This window comes from Anopheles merus, chromosome 2L (genome assembly GCF_017562075.2).
Source record: "Anopheles merus strain MAF chromosome 2L, AmerM5.1, whole genome shotgun sequence".
In the NCBI taxonomy this organism is placed as follows: domain Eukaryota; kingdom Metazoa; phylum Arthropoda; class Insecta; order Diptera; family Culicidae; genus Anopheles; species Anopheles merus.
In genome coordinates this window covers 16,000,612-16,010,841 of record NC_054083.1, presented here as the reverse complement: position 1 = coordinate 16,010,841, position 10,230 = coordinate 16,000,612, and the positions used below count along the sequence as shown (strand labels likewise).

The 10,230-nt window shown below is 43.4% G+C and overlaps 1 long non-coding RNA gene across 1 annotated transcript; it reads right to left on the bottom strand.

Annotated features, from left to right (window-relative positions):
* Positions 1–6,848: 6,848 nt before the first annotated feature.
* Positions 6,849–9,258, bottom strand: LOC121594239. The gene is made up of 2 exons (XR_006004924.1): positions 8,953–9,258; positions 6,849–8,870 (listed from the first exon to the last, which is right to left on the bottom strand). It is a non-coding gene; the product is annotated as an uncharacterized LOC121594239 (long non-coding RNA).
* Positions 9,259–10,230: the final 972 nt, after the last annotated feature.

Sequence of the window (10,230 nt, the reverse complement as noted above, 5' to 3'; positions counted from 1 at the left end):
TTGTTCATCGGTATGGAAACGCACAGCATAAAGCCCACCTAGTACCATCGTGGGACAATTAGGAATTCCTTTTTGTCAAAAGTCCTTCGTCCTGTTCGTGGGTGAATGTAGGTTGAGTTTCAGATTGTTTTTCTTCCCTTCTGAATGTATGTTTTAGACTGCCGTGGCGCTACTGTCACTTGCTTGCTTGCCTCTATTGAATAGCGCCCGCTTCGCACTATGAAAAGCTTATTTTCGCTAGTGATGCTAGGTTGAAAACACTCCTTACAGCTGTATAAAACTACAATCCAGCACTAATAGGATTCTTCACTTTTCGACTTGGTCGAGTGTCGTACGGCACACGCTAAGCACACCAGCACGTAAGGGTTTCGCATCACCTTGTCTTTGCGAGCATGGTATCCTTGCATGTCTCGGGGGTTTTGTGTGCGGAGTTACGAGTGGTGCCGCATTCGTAAGTCAAACGTGTCGAGCGAGGCGCACACACACACACACACCGACACACTTACGTACATCTCATTCGTTATGTGGGCAAAAAGTCGTCGTCTAACACACTGCGAATGATGATTTATGTGCCCGTCTGTATGATTTCATTCGCTTCATAAAGGAGACGAGTTGTTTCGGGCGCAATACGAGTGAGCCGGAGATTTCTATGCGAACGGGCACAAAATGGTATCTTGCCATTTTGTACCGTGCGTTGATGTAACACAGTATCCCTTTCCCACGCTTCGCTTTACTAGTCCAATTTGATCTCGTGATGCTTTACCTTCCTTTTACGCTTTGCAGTTCCACGAAAACCCTACTGAACCTTTTCTAAAATGGCATCTTGACTTCTCCCGTGCACGGGTTCCGTTTTCTTTAGTTCACAGTCGTCGCTGTACCGGGAAACCTCTCCATCACTATCGACGCAAGCCCACTACAACCGCACCGCCGGCTGGGGGAATCGAAAGACATCGAACAGAACCAACCGTACTGGGCGGGAGGGAAGGGATGTGTAAGAAAAAAGGCAAACATCGACCGTGAGAGTCCTGCAGAGCGTCACAGTGGGACAGGAAATAGTAATCACCCAGTGGGTAAAACAAGCATAACGTAGCTTAGCTTTTTCTCGTTTCCGTTCGTCAAACATGTGGCTCGCGATAAGGGAAGAGCCCACCGAGGTAAAATGAAAGGGAATGTCATGAATTATGGATGAGTTATGTTTTGCAGCAGGGCCGTGTCGGATTTGAGCTGTGTTCGCGATTTGCGAAGGTAACAGTTTCGTAGCGTTTACGAATCAAACGCGGTGGTTCGGTTAAAGGGCGAAGAAAATGTTTGCCTAATATCTTAAACATTGGCAAATGGGGGGAAAATGTTTGCAAAAAAAGGACACGTTTTGTTAAAGTCAGCTACACACGCATGTTAAAACTCACCAATGGGACAGGGAATTTACAGTTCGGTAGGGATTTTTTGTTGTCTTTGTTGTACTTTTTGTCTCCGTCTTTTTACTTATTCTGAAGGAGTATTCAAGGATGTTTTAAATCTCCGATATGAACAGAGGTGTCTAATAAGCAGAAAGAAAAACCTCAAACTTTTGTGAGCATCGGAAAGGTTCTTCGTTTGATTTTTTCTTTCAGAATTAATTTTAGTGTTGTATTATCAGAATATGTTGCAATATTAGGAAAGTAACATTGAATCATTTATTTCGAGTTGCAAAACATAATAAATTAGACTCATTTGGTCATTTAATTCCCGCACGGTCGATAAAAAAGAGATGCCATTATCGAATGAGACGAAAACGGCGTGAACCTTTGCGTCAAATAATCGTCAAATAATGACAAACACATCACTGCACCGTTTGCGTCAAAATATCAATTTGTATTCTACCGGAATAGAGCACACAAAAACGCTCTAAGCATTTTTTTTCTACAACTGTGTTTTTCTTCGCCGTAAGCACACCCGCACACATACATCCCCATGCACATACAATCTTCCGAAATTAAGGTCGTCGATTTGTCAACGCTTCCAATATTCGACGTTTTACGAAGAAGCATTAATCTTTTCGTTGTCCTTTGGCTATCCAGCAACTGTTCGCATTGGCAGCATGACAAATGTTGCTTTCCTTCGCAGAGGAATGCTAAGGTGTTCGTAGACGAATTGAGATGGTTTGTTCGACGTGACTTTTTGAGTTTTGGCTTAAAACGGAGTAATGAACACAGTGAATTTTTTGCTAGTTTTTGTTTTTGGGTCAATTTACTGATAAATAAAATTATGAAAATATTCGCCTTTGTTGTCATCCCATTCTCTAAAACTTCAACGAAACAGAGTAGAACTGGATATGGCAAACAAAAAGGCTTAACACTCTGCCAAGGAAGGATATAACTTGCCCAAACGTCGTGCATACGGTCCGCTAGCTCCTTAAGTTTACTCGTCGACTATCAGTCGCCGACACTGTCGAGCTTGCATCATAATTGTCGACGACGAGTCTTCTCGGCATTATGTGCTCGCCCGGCACAATGCAACGGAAACTGTAACGACTAGAAAGCTTCCCTCAGTGCGGTGGGGAAAGTCGTTCGACTTTTCCGAAATATGCTTTTGCTGTCATTCGTGCACACGAAGGAAGACAGCTAATTGCATATCAACAAGTTTTTGATTAAATTTTATAACTCAACCACTGACACCGAGGAAGTAATATGAAACTAATGGCGTTTCCCGGCTGCTTTTCATTGTCTTTTTCACCTTCGGTGCGGTGCCATTGGCAGCGGAAGTGGCCAAGAGGATGCTGGTGACAAGTGCCTTTCCACGATGTTTCCGGCCTTTTCCTGTTCGCAAAAAAGGAACTACCCGAGTGTAGGTTGGATGATGCCTCGTTCTGAATATTGGCTAGTGGATAGATGTATGGGTGTTTTTTTGTTTCAATTTCTTTTTTGATTTCTTGAAACCACAGCTACGACGCGTTTGCAAGCTTGTGCAGAAAAGCGGAAAAGTTGCAAAATTGTAACTGTGATGAGCGAGTAAATTGCGGTGATAACACGAGAAAATGACATATTTCTCGAATTTATTTTTTTCCTTTCGTTCTCATGCATATGGCTGTGCCATTAACGAGCAAATTATTGTTAGAGGTGTTATTTATTGCAGAAACAGGGAACACGTAAAATTGTGATCTACTATCTATTGTAAAAGCATTTTTTTACTCTTTGATTATAGTATAAATACTTATACACAGTAGTTATATATTCGATTAAGGGTGCTCATGGATGTGTTTAAAACGAAACATATACAAATATGTATATTCGTTAAACCAGAAAAAACATACTTTTTCAGAGACATTACAGTGAACTTATTCGACAGTAAACTAGGATCTTCAAAGTAGTAATATCCTACGCGGACATGCAGGCCTACTGGCTTTCGAGATTTATTCAGCACCACGCAGCTGGATAGTCACTTATTGCTAAGGGAGGAAGGTCCATTCTAGAATTGAGGCCATGGCAGACTTTTTGTAAGGTCGTGCGAGTTAACGAATGTACCATGGGACCTCCATTTTTAAAATAATGCGGTCGGCAAACTTTTGACTTTTAGGGCCAAACTTACTAATTGATCGAGAGCCGCAGGTCAGGAGAATGTAGTTTTTTGATTATTTTTATTTGTAATACATGTTAACATTATAAAAATTTAGATACAAAAGAATTTGTAAATGCTATTAAGCAATTCAATGCGGTTGTATGGTAGATTTGCTGTGATAATATCATCATCAAAGCATGGTTCTAATTCATATTATTCAATAATTGCTATTAACATTAATAGAAAAGATTCTTTAGTTAACGATTGGCAATATAGTGTGCAAAAGTGTTGTTTGGAAAATGCAAAACAACAAAGCAAGAGCAATATCGTTTCTTGGTGAACCCCACCTCTCGTTGCTCATAAATTATTGGGGATATTTTTGGAGATGATACAGAAACCTTAACGACTGAAAAATTATTGAGACAAACATACATTCAGTAGCTATTATGTTGCTTTACGAACCTATGTTCAAATGAAGATGATCGTTGTCATGTAGAAGCTATACTAGAGTTAGTCAAAAAGATAAGAAATCCGTCACTTGTCGCGTGCTTTGTTTGAAAGAATGACCTTTTATCTTTCACTTAGCCTCGATCGGGATCCTTCGGGAATGCTCGGCCCGATCAGTCGCTGAGCACACTAAACTATTTCTGTGTCGCCCTCTTTTGGGTATCACAAGAATGAACACGGTGCCAGCGAATCAACCGTATTCAATGTAGGGGCGTTGCCGACCGCTGTCATAAAATAAACCTTCAAAATAAAATAAAATAAAATAAATAAATGAAAACATAGTTAAATAAAGCATAAATTAAACTACCAATGAGGCGGTCCCATGGTACAGTCGTCAACTCGAATGACTCAATGACATGCCCGTCATGGGTTCAAGCCTAGAATGGACCGTCCCCCCGTAGCAAGGATTGACTATCCGGCTGCATGGTAATGAGTTAAGTATTGAAAGCCTGTATAGGCCTGCATGTCCGCGTAGGACGTTACGCCAAATAGAAGAAGAAGAAGTAGTTGATAGTGTAAAAGAACAGAATGTGATGAACAGAGAAGTTATGATATGATGAGAAAGTAGAGGAACTAATACTTATACGAATTGTTTCTCGATATACAGTATTAGGCAGCGCTCTGGCACTAATCGAACACGACATCAAACATGAAAAACATACACAGAATAAAGAGCAAAATCCAGTTCTTGGATCATTAGCTAAACTTCAAATTCCGATGCTTACGTAGATTGCTAATTCCGATCGTATTTGAATTGTCGGAATGGTGTCTCAAAAGAAAACGCCTAAATGTATGCTATAATGATACGTTTTGTCGGACTATCGTTGATTTTCTAATTTTGAGCAAATTTTTGTTTTTCATTTTGCATAGAATTCAATGACACTTGATGTGGCACACTTTGAGTGGAAGTTTGGTAAGTTTTGAATCTAGTGGAACCCCTGGACATACAGTTGAAGAGAAACTTAAAATAAAAGTATTCACTAGAATGCTTCTACGACACAATTGCGTTAAATTGATCAGTGAATTTTGAAGTGAAGATCATGGCAAGCAATTAAAACATCCTTAGTAACAATTTAAGTTTGTATGCATTTGGCCACTTGCAGTGTCATCTTCATCACATATTTTCCGTTACGTCGTTTATCCTAGTTTATTCTTATCATAAAAATGGCATCAAAATGTGGTTGTACAGAAAGAGAAACTTTTATTTTCATTTGCATACTGTTTGTATTTCCTTTTTCACCGTTTATCTCCTTGTTTCGCGCGTTCCGTTCACTGTTGTATGCCATTTCGAATATTGATTTCGTCCTTCCCAGCATGCACACAGCGGTTTGATGGGTGTCCGCACCTCGTGTCCGCCCTCCCTTTGCCACCTCTTTTCCCTTCGTTACCGATTTATTTCTCATCGCTCATACGTAATCATCCCGTGCATTTTATTATGTTTTCAGGACGTTGTGGCCACGGGAGTCCTTGTGAGCAATTGTGCTACGAGCTGCACGATGGCATGTACGAGTGCGACTGCTCGGAGGGATTCGAGCTGAACAAAAATGGCTATAGTTGCCAAGGTAAGTCGCCATCCATACGCCAACCGTTCCACCAATCACAACACTCTACTTTCACGTACGTCTAGACACAATCTCCACTATAGGTTTTGTTTCTTTCTGTGTGGGTGGGAAACTGCCACTCAGGGAAAAATTAGGGAAATATTCGCCCGCGGAATACTTTTGTTTGTGACGTTTGACAGCATTGGTTACGGGTTTTGATGTATATTTTGTAAACGCAACCAAGGCTAGTGTTTGGGGCGAAACGAAAGCTGCACCTTTTCTCGGTGCACCTCCAAAGTGGCCCAGTGCTTCGAAGCGAACGGGAACTTTAAATCGCTTGTAATCCAGCCAGCGTGAGCAGATAAAGTGTGGCACCGCCGGATTAAAACAAGACGGATGGTAAACATTTCGCACGAGAACCGTACCCATTTGCTTGCACGTCAGCTTGGACTGACTCAAATGCTTCCCTAGCGTTCGTACGGAACGAAGCGAACAACAAGAATTAGGGCAACGATTTGCAACAATCGGATAGATATGGTGAGATTTTGGGTGTAAAGAACGAGCCCTGACCGTGGACAGGTAGGACAGCTAGCAAAAAACCAAAGGAAAAGCCAAAGGAAAAACCACCCAACGCTATTCTGGGCTATCAGTGGCACGATGCGCATTAGGGGTAGGGGTCCGACTTGTCATTTGTCGAGGTGGGCAAACCGAATCGAATCGAGAGAATGCTGCCTGGATCGCATGTAAATCATGCTTACCTATAGCATTGTGTATGTGCAAGTGTGTGTTTGTGTGTGTCCATAGTGTGTGGCGCATGGGAAACGTAGTCTACCCCGGCCACTCCCGGATGCTTTAATGGTGCAAGATTTTATTCGCGTTTTCCGGAACCACTGTCTGCTGATAGCCGAGACCCGTTGTCGAATCGGTGGCGTTACCATTTGGGAGGCAGCACCAAATCCCCCCAAACCTTTCGGGAAGAAAAACTTTCGTCGAATCAGGGAAAATGAGAGCAATGGGCTGGCAGATAGCGCACACATGCACGCCACGGCTGAAAGCTGTTGAATGCAATAAATCTTCTCCCGGCCAGAATGCCGGGTTCGCTGTTTCGAGGTGAAAAGTTTTGCGCTTTGCGTGCTTGTCGCGGTGTGTCCGGGGAATGGATATCTGGTCCGGCGTGGCCAGAAGTGTGAAGAGCAAAATGGTCAGCGTACCGGGAACAGTGTAAAGTGCAGCAAAGGAGGGACAGTGAATTAGAACGCCAGAAACTTTTAGAATTTAAATGTACGTTACTGTATTTCACTCTCAGACGATACGACGCGTATGGCACTCGAGTGAGCTCTCGGGTAAAATTTCTCCTGCCCAAGCCAGCGTTTACACCGTTTGGGTGGCTTGCAATTTTATTCACAACTTAAAACAAAGCAAATCACTTTTTCCTCCGTGGTCTTATCGAGCTCTAAACATTGTGTGCATAATCATAAAATGGTCCGCTTCTAACGGTCACTTTCTAGAAGCTAAATTTGCTCACTAGAATGTATTACTCTGTGAAGCGTTGGGCTAAACAGACAGGGATAATACGGCGGCGCTGGTTGTCGTAGAAAATCTATGACGCAATTTCGCTACATTCTATCACGCATTGTACCGTCCTGCTTTACATTATACACTAGATCAACATTGTAGAAGTTATTTATTTACAACAGTTCATTGCCACCGACTGGCATGTTTCCTAAAAGTATTTCGATTCCCTATTTTTACGCTACCGGTAAGTGCACTTAATTATTGTTTTCTCTTCAGTTTCACTTTTGTTCCCTCTCTCTCATCCACTGCACCTGATCGGACCGGCTCGTCCCTTTACGTCTGACCCGGTGGAAGATAATTTATTCATATCCTACCTACCTACGCTAGCGAGATTTATTACAGTGTTGCCATTATTTCACACTTGACAACCTTTTATCGATCACATTTAACGGTTCACCGAATTGTTTAACTGTGGTTCCGGGTAGATGTTACGCGCACACGATGTAACATCTGTATATCTGTATGTACATGCACAAGCACACACATACACACACACACGCATGAACAATCACCCTGTTCCGTACGCATTTCCGCACGCATAAAAATGCACAAATTAGCCTTCGCAGTGGGCGCTTCGTAATCGAATCATGCGCACGTACGCGGTCGTTAGGCGCGTTGAAACTTGCCACAATCGAGCCACACGCTCTACCAGCACGCAAGCAAAATCGTAAACCATTGATGGCTTAAGATGAGTGTGACGGCAGCCGGCATCTAGCGCATTAGCCGTGAAAAATCGGTACCATATTTTGTTAGCAGCTTTGCGCTTGCTTTTTACACTACAAGTCCAATTGGCGTTGGTGCTAACGGGTAAAAAGCGAAGATGGAATTGGCTGTAGTGGGGTGTGGGCTGGAACAACACGCGGTGGGTAATAACCGAGAGCATCAGCTACTAAACCTAATCAACCGTGTAAGGTCAACGGGCAGGGTTTTTTGTATTTAACACCCCGGCTGTCTTCCATACCGCTTTCCTACTACTTCCTGCAAATTGCTGAGCAGAACTTCCACAATACTTTGTTTGTTTGCATGCGCTTGTTTTTCGAGAGGGGGAAAAACGTTACATTAAAAAAATGCCAGCAACATGACTTCCTCGGGCGTTAACAATTGACTCTTGAACGCATCGTTACACATTGCACCGGGAGTAAATCGATCAGTTCCGTAGTTTTCTGGTTCGTTTGGCGAAAGAAAGCATGGGGCTTGCTGTATGCTGATTGTTGAACGGAACGGGGCGGAAGCGGGTGCTTTAGGCGTCGGGTTTTTTGGAATGTTAATCAAAACAGTCCAAGCGATTGTTGAAGGTTTTTCCCCCCGTAAATCCTATGCTTCTAGTTGCTGGTCAAATTTACAGTTTTTGGGTGTGTTACGCTGCTCGAGACGCAAGCATTAGCGCAGTTTCTCATAAACTCGCACCGATCGTGTGCGTACGCAATGCAATATAACACACTCACACAGCGCTCGCATAGGCGCCCGGCTTGACTTGACTTGTTTCACTTGCGAATGGTGGTGGTTCCGTTGCTTACGCACTCCTACTTCAGGTGCACCACGTTGGTTAGCTTGAGCAGCTTTTTCGAGCTGTACGGGCAGCTTGGCCACAGATGGGAGCATCCGATCGGCGTCACGAGCGCATCACCTGCGTCCCTGAGCAGCTGGCCCATGTGTGCCGCAAAGTGCCATTTCGTCGGACTTACAGCCATCGTCAGCGATAAGGTGGTAGACCTGCCAGAAAGGGGAGGGAAAAATAAAAGTTTAGAAAAGCTTGTCAGTAGCTGCCGTCAAACGTGTGTAGTACACACTGTACATATTATTCCATATTATTAAATGCGTCGTTATTTGTCGATCGAGCCTTAGTTTTCGCAGATCGCTGATACGCGGTACACAAGCTGTGTCGGGGGCGGTTTATCGGGGTGCGCAGTCAGTTGTCGATGCTGAACTGTCCTGCAGGCGGTAAGAAGATTACAATCTGCGCCGAGTCCGGGCGAATCGAGAAAACGCTCAACACGCAACCAAGACGAAGCATATGGGAGAGAGCACGTGCGCCAAAGTGGCACAAAGTTTTGGGCTGTGCTGTGGGGCACCCCGTGAACAGATGATTTCTCACCGCGTGGAACCGAAAACACCACGGAACCGGATTGTTATGTAATGTGCCGGAGCACGTTGCGCTATACGGTTGTTGCGCGGGGCGAGAAAAAGCGATGATCGGCGTTGGTTGAAATTCGTTCATTTGTTTCGCGGCCAGATCTGGAGGGCGTTATGGTAAATTGTGTAAGTTCGGTTTTTAAAGGGGCTCGCTATACCTGTAATACATTGTTATTGCCGTGGATGGTGTTATTCGTTTTGTTTACTTTAAATAATTTGCAAAAGTCAGTACTAAACAAGGAAGTGAAATATTTAAATTCAACAACAGAAATTGAACTGTTCTATCATGGTCTGTTTTGAATTATTTATTATTCCTCTTCCATTTCGTGTACGCTTAATACAAGCTGTAAACTATGAAACGTTTATCCTTGCTTGTCACAGGCGACATTAAAATTGAATCTGTCCCTGGCCAATTGCTAATTCATGGCAGGAAGTTTAAACAAATCTTCTCGAACGCACACCAAGGAAATCGGAAGCGAAAATCTCTTGCAGTAATCGAGAGAGGAAATAAAAACTTATTTTTAGGCCACTCCACCATTGGCTAACAATTCCATTACGAGATGCCGTGCCACAAACGGTTCTCGAACAAGGAGGAGCACCAATAACACTGCGTTGTGTTGACCCTTCGTCCGACCCTGTATGGAAATTTCAGAACGGCACCTATCGAGTTATAGAAAACTAAACCACCTCAAACGTTTCAACCCAGCCCGACCAGACGACAAAATAGCATTGCGCCTGGTTCGATCGTCTAACGCCTTATCGAAATTCAGCAAACGCCATTCACGACGCTCATGACATTTTATTGGCTCACATTTTGCGTGGCTACAACACCGAAGGTGAACAAGGTTCGCGACGATTGAATGCAAACGGGCAGCAGAACAAGGTGAGGAAGCTGTTGAGACATCAAGCAGTGCGCTTTTGCTACCGTGTGTGGTTGCAA